The sequence below is a fragment of the Athene cunicularia genome (assembly GCF_003259725.1).
Source record: "Athene cunicularia isolate RWA chromosome 3 unlocalized genomic scaffold, athCun1 chr3_part1, whole genome shotgun sequence".
NCBI lineage: Eukaryota > Metazoa > Chordata > Aves > Strigiformes > Strigidae > Athene > Athene cunicularia.
The window spans coordinates 119,057,591-119,068,651 of record NW_020799097.1 but is presented as its reverse complement, the minus strand read 5'-3'; the positions used below and the strand labels follow the sequence as shown (position 1 = coordinate 119,068,651).

The 11,061-nt window shown below is 41.1% G+C and overlaps 1 long non-coding RNA gene across 1 annotated transcript; it reads right to left on the bottom strand.

The window, feature by feature from the left end:
- Positions 1–3,616: 3,616 nt before the first annotated feature.
- Positions 3,617–5,735, bottom strand: LOC113478442. Its single transcript, XR_003398063.1, has 3 exons — positions 5,645–5,735; positions 4,927–5,034; positions 3,617–3,739 (listed from the first exon to the last, which is right to left on the bottom strand). It is a non-coding gene; the product is annotated as an uncharacterized LOC113478442 (long non-coding RNA).
- Between the last annotated feature and the right edge of the window lie 5,326 nt (positions 5,736–11,061).

The following is an 11,061-nucleotide window of genomic DNA, read 5'->3' as shown; positions in this document are numbered from 1 at the left end:
TAGGATTTTGTTGGGGTGGGGGCATTGCATTTTTGGAGGAACAAAACTATGATTTCCATAGTTAGAAATTCTTTCTTTCATTTTCCATTCTCTTCTTTTAGACAACAGATATCTTTTGTAAAGAAAGAAGTTCTTACAGGTGTGTGAAAGATTGTGTCTTTTCAGAGGTCATCTTGAGGCAGCCTAAACAACTCGTCAATGGTAGAAGTAGAAACAGGCAGTTTCAGTGGAAATTGTGCACACAGAAGTTCTTATCCTTTAATTTTTGTTATGATGAATATCAGACAATGAGAAGAACATGCTTAAACTGCAGACCTAGCAAAGATACCTTATGAAGTTTTTATTTACCTCTGTGGTCTCTCTCAGAGCAGTTGGTTTGATGAAACACCTAAAGCTTTTTAAGTGGAAGTGGGTTTTGATTGCACACAGAGACCCTTGCTTATAGATTTACTGTTTATGCACAACAACAGTTAGGTTTGATGTAACATAATAGGGATGCCTGGCACAGTTTATATAAATATATATTTTTAATATGGATTGTCCTATATATTACAAAAATCTAGCTGGATAAATCAGTGCTAGGGAAAGAACTATTCCTTCTAAAGGCTATCCAGTGTTAATTTGCTTTTGTAGGTTTGTATCACCCGACTTCTTTGCAGTAATGGTCTGAAGTATTAGAGCAGGTACCCAATTAGCTCTAAGGACATTTTCAGACTGTCATTCAGCAAACATGGCAGCACCAAGGTTTAAACACTGAGTTCTTAACAGTGGTACAATGAACTCCTGAGGGACTTTCCACTCATAGAAGCTGGCAGGCCACTTTCCATAACAGTTAAGTAACTTCATGCTAGGAGTACTTTTGAAAGCCACCCTTAATCAAAAGAAACAAACCTGCTTGGAGAGATGATGTCTGAAAGCCTGTCCAAGTCCATTTGCACACATTGTTATCCCAACACAAAGTAGGAGCTTGAAAACAGCAGACGGGCTGATACTTCTAAACCTTCCCTCTGCATCTTAGCTATGTCAAGGTAGGCATCTGAGGAGAAATACATATGCCCTGAAGACGTAGCTCCAGAGCTTTTGGATGGAGAATTGATTAAAATAGTCCTTGCATGGAGGGTAAAAGCAGGTCACAGATTCTTCTTGTGGACTGAGCAGCAAGTGTCCATTCATCACCTTTCTTGGTAGGATCAAACAACAGAAGTGTTGATGCACTGTTTGATTTCTACAGCATAAAGCAGCAGTAAAAGATAAAAAAAGGAATGGGGATCAGAAGGGCATGACACAGAGGTTGCAGAGTGTTTGCTATTTCATACAAGAAGTGATGCTTGGGGTCTGTGCATGTTAGTTTGAAACCAGTGGATCAGGACAATATCAGCATAATTGAAGATGCTTAGTTCTGCCAGTGAAGGTTAATAGAGGTTCTTTAAACAACAGGTTTGTAAATGTACAACTTGTCTCTGTCCCCATGCTGAGCCAACTAGAGGCCAATGAACACAGCCAATACTGTCTTGGGTCTAGGCTATCTTGCCTTGCCTTTCGAACTTCTCCACCTGGTAAAGTGGCAGTGACAATTCCCTGAAAAAAGTCCATAGCGCCTCTGGCCACAGTTTAAGCCTTAAATATCCCCTGTTCTGGAATAGAAAGGCATGTTACAGGACAGTTGATACGTAGTGTAAGTGGAGTTTAGAGACAGAACAGTCAAGTGTCCCGTTATTCTCAGCTTTGGTGTGGATGGATTCACACCCCATTGACTTCTGCTTTGAGTATAAGACTTCAAAACCCTGTCACCAGCAGAGACGTTTTCTAAAACATTCCTGCCTTTGTTAGCACCAGCTCAGATTCATGCAGTCCTGCAAGTTGGAGGTGATCAGCCACCAGCAACGGATTTAACGCCATGGCAATTACAACTCATAGATTAGATTGGGGCCTGATGACATGGTGTTAAGAATGCCTGTGGCAACCAGTAACCTGTCTGTCTTAAGGCTGCTTGGAAGCCAGAAGAGATTTTGCCTGTCCCACAATATCACGTGCTTTTACATTGTACAGAATGATTAGCCATGGAATCTTTAAGAAAAGGAAAGGATTTTTGAAGACTCCTACTGTGAATAAAAGGAGAATAAAATTATATCCGGTACCTCTGAAAATCTCCTAGGAGCAGACCGCAGAAATATTTCTCCTGGCATGACAGTTTAAGAAAGAAATAAGTGAAAACATAGTGTAGAAATAGATATAAATTCTAGATTTAACATGCTGGGATGGACAAGGTCTTTAGGCCTCTTCCTTGTGTAAAGGTTTGTGTGGTCTCTGTGTGAACACATGCAGAGCTGGCATTGCACAGGTCACAGGTCTGTGGACATCTGACAGCAGAGAAATTTCCTCTTGAATTAAAGGGGTTTTTTTTATCTCTAGTAGCAGGCACTTCAAGGAGGAATGATTTTGTTCTTACCTTCTTGAAGGTGTTTTACTGTGCAGAGGGCAGTAAAAGTACGTGAGGAATCAAACTGACCCCAGAGCTGTTCAGTTCCTGCCCAGATGCCGTGTGTTCAAGTGCATCTGTGTCTGATGCATACGTAGTTCTTTGGCAGCTCATACAGGGCCTGCAGGGGAGAAAAAAAAAAAAAAAAGGCCTGTCTTAAAAAGCACGAAAAGACACTAGTATTTCTGTATTAAGAACATACGCTCCTCCTCACCACTCATCCTTGGCTACATGAGGATTTTTCCAGCAGGTGGCAACAGCAGACCAGTTTGTAATGCAAGGCCAGCGTTTGCAGGCTGCGAAAAAGGTCTCTCTGTGTTGGGCTGTACTCAGCACACCTTCCTCAGACCTGCTTCTTTCACTCCCCATAACATGCCTGCTTAGTACCCCAGGGCACAGTTAGTAACAGGAGCAGAAGTCAGCGCTGCGGATAACTGCAGTACAAACTCTGGAGCAATTAGTGTCTGGCCTCGTTGTGTTTACAGGCCTTAAAACACGCCTTCTACATTTTAAACAGCCTAAATATATGACTCTCCCTGAATAAGCATCGTTTATGTCCTATATATCTGTTTACAAAATAATAGCGCAAGGGGCAGTTAGGTTGGGAACACAGACAAACGTGAAACAAAAAAAAAATACAAAGTGTCAGACTAGTGTTTTATCAAAAGGAGTCTCTTCCCTGCTGTGAGCAGAAGCTGGATTCACAGACCAAACTTTTAACCACAAATTCTTGCCCCTGCATCAGAGCCATCTTAAGCATCTGCTCACAGGAAATACTTGCTATTGCCTCGGAAAGGTGATTACCCTGCCTAAAACTGTAGGCTCAGCTCTTGGCCTCTGGAGGAATGAGTTTTGCCGTGGACCCCAGGTGCTGCAGATGCTCATATCCGTGGAATGATCAGGGAGACTCCACTGCTGAGCTCCACCTTTCTCTGCCCAGGCCCCAGGGAAGATGTGGGAGTTATATTTAGTGTTCATCACCCCTCTGCCATTGGTTTTCCATCAAAATTAGGAGAGGTCTATTGTTTTTAATAAATAGCAACGTTGCTTTGTTACTTGAAAAGTATAATATGAACGAACCTTGAAGACAACACAAGCTGAATTTACAGATGAAAGCTCCAGTGTTTTTCTCCAAAACTCAATGTGTAGCTTTTCCCTTAAGCTCAAGTATAGGCAAGATTCAGGCAGTGAAAATGGACACTCGGGTGTAATCCAAAGTTTGGGAGGCACTGGAGAGGCTGTGAATGTCAACTGGTATTCCTTCAAAATAAAAAAAAGTGGAAAGAATTAATTCATAATGAATCTTCTGCAGCAATTATAGAAGGGATGGGTAGGGGAGAGATGCCCGAGAGCCAAAGCCATGCTTCAGTGAGATCTAAGCTAGAGATATTGCAGTGTGGTTGTACACAATTTTCACTGAAATCAGTGAGTGGTGGCCATCCCAGGGCAGGTATCACAACAGCTGTGGGTCAGAGAGGAGACCTAGGCTGTAAGAAACTTTAATCTCCTCCAGGTGATCATCCCCAGACCCACCTCTGTTCTTAGGAAAAGGGTGATATTGGTTGCCATTATTACCATGTCTGCTAAATGCTCCATTCTCTTCGCTTGACTGATGCTCCTAGTTGTGTTTCAGGTGAATGTCACAATTCAGCTGCTTCACTTCCCTGTGTATCTTCTGTGCAGGGGACTACAATGCTATTTTAACTCTTTGCTGATCTCACATACTTCAAGAATACATCATCAAGGAAAAAGAAAAAAATCTATGCTGAAGAGCAAACTGCCTTCTAACTGTCTTAAGATCTTTTATCACTCATGGTAGCTCATGACACACTCACCTGCTGCATGTGTTAACTTTATGTTAACACTGTCTACAGATGCTGGGAATAAATCCAGATCCAATGGAGAAAGTTCCCCTTTGCTCACATTTCAATACAGGGGCAGTATTATCACCTTGGAAAGAACTTTTGTCTACCATTGGTAAATGTAAAAGAAAAATCCAACATACAAACGTCTGCCACGCCACAGCACACAAAGCTACTGCTTTTAATTAGTTAGGCTGAGGTCTTTTCTGTTGTTCTTTTGCTCTTCTAATGAGGACTGTGAGGTGTCTCTGAACTAGCTACAGACTTAAAAGATTTAGTAAACAAGGATTCTTTATACCATTTCTGGTAAAGCTTGTCCTGACAAATGCCTTCTTCCTGAGGTTTAGACCACAGTTTGATCTTTTTTTTTTTTTTTTTATTTTTATTTAACCTCTGAAGCATTTCATAACATGATGGGCAAAGGCCCAGCAGTAATTAGTCTGATTGAGCGTTGGAAGTGTAGACAGAAGAAATGGATGGAAATCATTACTGTTCTCAGAGATGACACTGTCAGGTCCTTATGTCTCAATCATTACAGCCTACATTTTCGAGAGGCCCTGTCCAGCAGTCCTGGTGTATACAGACCTTGGGTTCTGCTGGAGTTTGGAGACTGCTTGCTGAGATATCTATGCCAGCTGTGTTCCCTGCCACAACCCCTGGGGAGAAATCAGCTCCTCCCTACTGCTGTTGTGCCTACAGAAGTAGGGAGGGAAGGAGAGGAGGTTAGCACAGTGGCAGTGTACAAACTACCAGGTGTCACTCACATGTGAAGAGGAAATTTTATTTTTTGAAGAGTTTCCATAATGACATAGAAAACACTGAATACTTCCAAATCTGGAAGTGATAGCCTGGCATGGTGCCCTGGGTCATGTCTTACATAAAGAGTTATTTGTCTCCTGTACAGTGCTCTTTACCCTACTGTTACAGTTAATCACCAAAGCTACTATAAATCATAACAGCCAGTCCTCTGTATGACTGTGCTTGCTCTTGCTTAGTTCAATGACACCTTCCTATTCCTGAGGCTTCAGAAACTACTGAAACCCTTGTGTTTTCCTGATTGCTACCTACCTGCAGCCCTCTTCACACCAGCTGGATTACCTGCCAGGTTTATAATGCACTTTGCATGGTGGCCAGGGACCTCAAAGATGTATATTGTCTGTTTGAGACACAATTATATGCCTCAAAAAAAAAAAAAAAAAAAAAAAAAAAAAATGTCTCTGAAGGTGCGAGATCATCAGCCCTAAAGATTTGGAGGCCTTCTGATTATGATGAGCACATGCTCATTAGTCTCTGGATAATTCACCTGACTGTTAAGATGGTGAGAACCATTTACACGTGTTGGGGCTGGTTCAGTCACCATCCATGCTGTGAAAAGGTGTTCATCTGGTCCTGGGTTGATACCACTGCCCTGGTCAACAGAGGCTTTTGCACATCCACCTATCAGCATGGGCCATACCAGCCTGGAAGAGATTTGAGTGAGCCATTTTGACTGTGTTAGCATTGCCATTGAAGCCTGCACTTGAATCACAAATTTTGACAGAGCAGTTCTGCCCAAATTTTCTACTAACAGCAATACAGCCCAGCTTCTCTCCTGTCTCCCAAGGAGGAAGGCTGTACATGTGTCCATCCCATAGAGACCTGAGGGAGGGACATTGGGGGAGGCCTCTGTTCTAACTTGAGGGGACCAAAGGGTCTGATCCTGAATTTAAGGGCTGCTCTGGCCAGGAGACCAGTTGGGGCCAGGATTTGAGCCAATTGTGCAGTGTAACATCCCCTCAGAGAGAGGGGGTCTCTGAATCCCTTTATCTGAGGTTTATAGTAAAGAAACATAGTAACAGTCATCTCTGCTCTGCTTAAAGCTTGATGGTGTAGGTTCAGATGGCCAGTTGCTGTGAGCTTTCACTGGTGCAGGCAAGCAGTTTGCCAGGAAACTTTACAAGACAAGACATGTATCCCAAAAGTCATTTTAAGTCATTCCAAACTTCAAAGTAGTTCAACCCCAAAAGTCAAAGGAAAACTAAAATGTACAGACTGATGTGCAACCATGAGGGACAGGAAAGGTGGACACTAATATTGAAATCCCTATAAACTTCAACTGTTTCTCAGCAATGTTATATTTCTAATGGGAGAAGGAAATAAAGAAGCGTACAGCCACTTAGTCTAACTGAAAGTTATACTGTGTAATTAAACTTACATTTATCGACACAGACAGCACAAAAAGATCTTTGTGTGTCTTTTCTCATAATCTATCTGATAAAGGCCTTTTGGTTGTAATATTGACATTTTTGTGACAATTACCTCATTGGAGACACGTCTACACTAAAATAAAAAGAAATCACTGCTTTAAAGCACCAAATCCTCTTTACTGCAGCCAGTGTTTTACTGCTATATATTGGGGCATACGGGGCAGCTTATTTTCATTCATAAAAACCAAATGAGCTTTACCAGTACAACAACCCTCTCCAGCAGCAGAACTGCAGCTGCCATAATGCTAGCACTAGTGTAATTAGAGAGGTCAGGAATCAGGTAACACCAACAACATAACTTTTTTTTTCTAGTGCTAGATAAAGTACATGCTTTTAAAAAGTTAAAGCTGCTGGGGTTAATGCATTGGGGTTTTTATTTGTGCTGTGCTCTCGCACCCTGTGCCAGGTACTACATGAATGTAGCAAACCATGATTTTTGCCTGGAATTCATGAATATTCAGTTATGGGCAGCTTTAAGCACCAAACTGAGTTGGGACACAGTACATGGCAGTATAATTTGTTGGAATAGACTGGTCTACTGGAGAACAATATTTTGAAAGGTTTTAAATGTTTGGGGAAAGAGTTGGCAAAGCCTGCAATCCGTTTCACTCTTCGCAACATGAAGTAACCTATCAAACACTGGGTTCTAAAACAAAATCTGGCAGATTTGAAGTTTACCACATTATGTCTACCAATCTGCTTTCTTAGCCTCTCTTCCTCAAATGTTGAGGCTGCATCACATTTTCCCTACTATTCTGAGAAAAGAGAACGCTTTGCCAATACACTCCTTACTTTTGGTTATTTTTAAATCTCTGCGAAAGCTCACACTTTCTTCTGCAGCCAATGCCTATTGTTTATGGAAGCAGTTCCAATTTACTTTCTATAAGAAAAAAAAAATATTAATCTACTGCCTCGAAAGCACTGCAACTATTTGCATTGTTCTCCTGCATTGTTTTGCTTACAAAAAGGAATTCTTTAGAACTGCAGAGGCATTGAGTCTCCTTCGCTCACTCTTTTTCACCAACACCCCCCCCTCCCCAACCTTGCTCTCAAATAGTGGCTTTCAAGCACTGACCTTTCTTTGGTGGAGGCCAGCTTGTTATTTTGGGTTGGATTTCCCTGCCGATTGTTCTGCGTTTCCTCCCGTGCTGCTCCGCGGCGAGGCCACTGCCGCCGTTCCCGGTGGGGTGACCACCCTGTGCTCGTAACCCAACCGAGCACAAAACCCAGGCGCTCTCGGGTTGCTGTTTGTAACCATGGGAAGAGTCAGGCTGCTGGCAGCCTTTCCTATCTTCACATGGATGGCCAAAAAAACCTATCAATTGCTCATAATAGTCATAATTTGTAAAAATCTGGCAAAAGCAGTCATTAGCCAGCTTGTACACGTAGTATATAACTATCATTCAGATGCTAAGAAATGCAACGGCAGCTTTCTAGAGCTGCTCTCAAAGAGCTTAATCCATGAGTGTCACAGTAAGACCCACATAAAAGCCTGGTCTTGTGTCCCTAAACAGCTGATACACTTCTCTGCGCTTACCTAAGGGGAATAAATACTTGTCATTAGGTGCATGACCTCTTTCTCTTAACAAGGTTTGCCCTTATTATTACAAACCTTTTAGAATGACTCAAATCCATCCCTTTTCACATAATACCTTGTGCCATTATAAAACAGTGAACTCACCTGCAAAAAGCAGGAGACAGACTTCAGTGTGAGCCTTGAAATTAGTCAGAATTTCTAATATAATCTTTAAACAATTATCTTGGCTATTCTAAACATACAGGAACTAATTCGAGCCACTCCATTTTTCTGTGAAATCAAAATGGTAAAATACAGATTTACTGTGCTGAAGGAACTCATCTTGAATTCTATACACTGCCACTGAGCCTGGCAACAAATTCCATCAAAAAATATACTGGTACCTCTCAAATACACTCAGCAGCAAAACATGTACATCTTGATTCCTTGAGGACTGCTGCAGGCCTAAGAGTCTGGAGCTCTGAGGAAACAGGCTTTATTTTAGAAGCAACATGTTCGGGTGAAATAAGAAAATATTCTCAGAAATTCCTGTTCACCAGGAATTTGAAAGCCACTCATTTCGGTCTGACTCAGGATGCAGCCCAACTGTGAAGAGATGAGGTTTCTTGGTTTCTTGTGAACTTGAAACCCTGCTTTTCAGCCAAAGCCTGTCAAGACCCTGCTCTCAACTTGCGTGTACAAGGCACAGAGTTAATTAGTGAAGTCTTCTAAAGACTCATTTCATTTTGAAGCTGTATGTATTTCAGAGTTCAAACTGGGACAAAGTGCATTCTTTTGCCCAAGATATTTGTAAAATTTTTCACTTCTGTTTCTTTCCCAATAATAGTTTCCATCTGCCACTGACTGCAAGTAAAACCCCAATGTCTAAATTTTAAAAAATACTTACCTACTTTTACACTCATTCTATAGTGTTACAAGCTTCTGAAAACTGACAGAGGTGGAAAGGGAGAAACAGAGAGGATTCTAATATAACTTAATTGCCTCGTGCTTATTTATTAGGAGGCGTAGTAGGATGCTGAGAACCTGTGCTAGTCAAACTCCAAATGCACTTCACTAACAGTATAGATAAAGCTTTAAATAATTACAAAGTATGGGAAAAAAAAAAGAAAATTAACCCCCCCCAAATCCTCCAACCTTGGCAAACATCTACTGTGTTCAGAAACAGAGTGTGAGACAGAAGGAAGGTGACGAAAAGGAGAAAAAACAACATCTGAAATTTCAAAATGTTTTCTAAAAATTGAAACAAGATGAAAATTTAAATTTAAGGGAAATATTTTGCAGCACTAAATACTTTTTATACAAAAGTCTATGTTTTGCAAGATAAATGTTTAAGACACAAATGTTGGCCATCTGTAACTGCAGCAGTGAGCTAGGCAGCAAGATGGAAAAGGTGTCGTGGCAAATTGCCTTTCCTCCATCTCTTGAGTGCCGCATTTAAATGAGCTGGCCCATGTCCCAGAAACAGCAATGCCATATTTGTGTTGTGAAAAATGCAAGGTGCTCGGCCTGAGAAAAGTGGCATCCCAGCAGCACAGCCATACTATGTCTTGTGTCCACACTAGCTATTCCAGAACTTCTTCAATAATAAATTTATCATTACTTCTGGAGTGAAAAATTTCCTTATCTCTATTTGTGCTTATAGACAAATCATATTTTACTCTTTTCAAGTAATTTGGACTGCAAATATAGGAATATGCTACCTAGAAGTTAAAAGGGAAAAAAGTATAAGTGGCTCTCATGCAATTGTATGCATGCTATTTGTGTGTGCTTGCGTGTGTCTGAGTTCAGGCAAGTGTAAATGCACACACATATCCTATATCTGTAGAATGTTTGTGCATGTTCAGTGGCTCAGTTTCAGTACATCTGTATACTCTGGTGCTCATTGCATGAAAAATGTGTGTTTCTTATTTTAAAACTCTATGAAATCTCTGAGGACATAAAAACACCTTTGCCACACTTCATAGACTAACACATCTTCCCTGAACTCATTTTATCTAGAAGTGTGTATATTCAGAATGTATATAACACTGTTCATGTGAGACACTTATCCAGAAGTAGTCGAAAGTTAACTCTGAGCTATCTGAAAAGTATTAACTTCCTCCTTCAATCCCTCTTTTAACCAGTTCTTAACACATCTTCTCCCCCTTTCATCGATCCCTCTCCCCAGCATACCTCTATTCCTCTCACTAATGAGAGGCAGATTGATTTCTATTTCACCTTCAGTTGTCTTATCGATGCAGTGACTGTCTAGAGGGAGGACAATTACCATTTGGTGGCAGTGGCAGAGGAGCTCAGAAGACAGAAAGTTAGAGCACTTGATGCTCGGTTGCAGTCTGATTTTCAAGGAAGTCGGGGCTATGCTGATTTACATCAGCTGAATACCTTTCACCTTAATTCTGAGGATTTTTTGAGCACTAAAGCTAAACTATAAACTGCTCAGAGCTTCATGGCAACAGTAAGTTTGGTCTTTGTCTTAAAATGAATGACTGCCTTTTTAAAATTGGCAATTATCTGCTAAATGATTACATACCTATACACATGACAAAAGATTAGCACCTTCCATACATACCTTCCCCGTCAGTGTTATTCTTATATGCCCAGTCACCTCTGCTGGTCCATTCTGAGATGAGCTGTGAGAAATGCAGCTGCTGAGTTATAGGAAAAGTTTAGAAAGTGATTTGGAGGGCAAATCTTTCCAGCAGTTCAAAGACTGTTCAAACAGTTTTAATAATGTTTCTTCTTTCTCTCTCCTTTTCTTTTTGTTTAATTCAGTCCTTGGTGTCTTTTTCTCTATTCCCAGGAGTACATGTTGAGGGAAGTTCAACCAATCGTCAGTCTGTCTCTCATTTTCCTAGTGATGCTTACTTGAAGAGATGATATATTTGACAGATTTTAGCTTGGATCTGTCACTCTGCATCTCCCCCCCCCCCCCCCCCA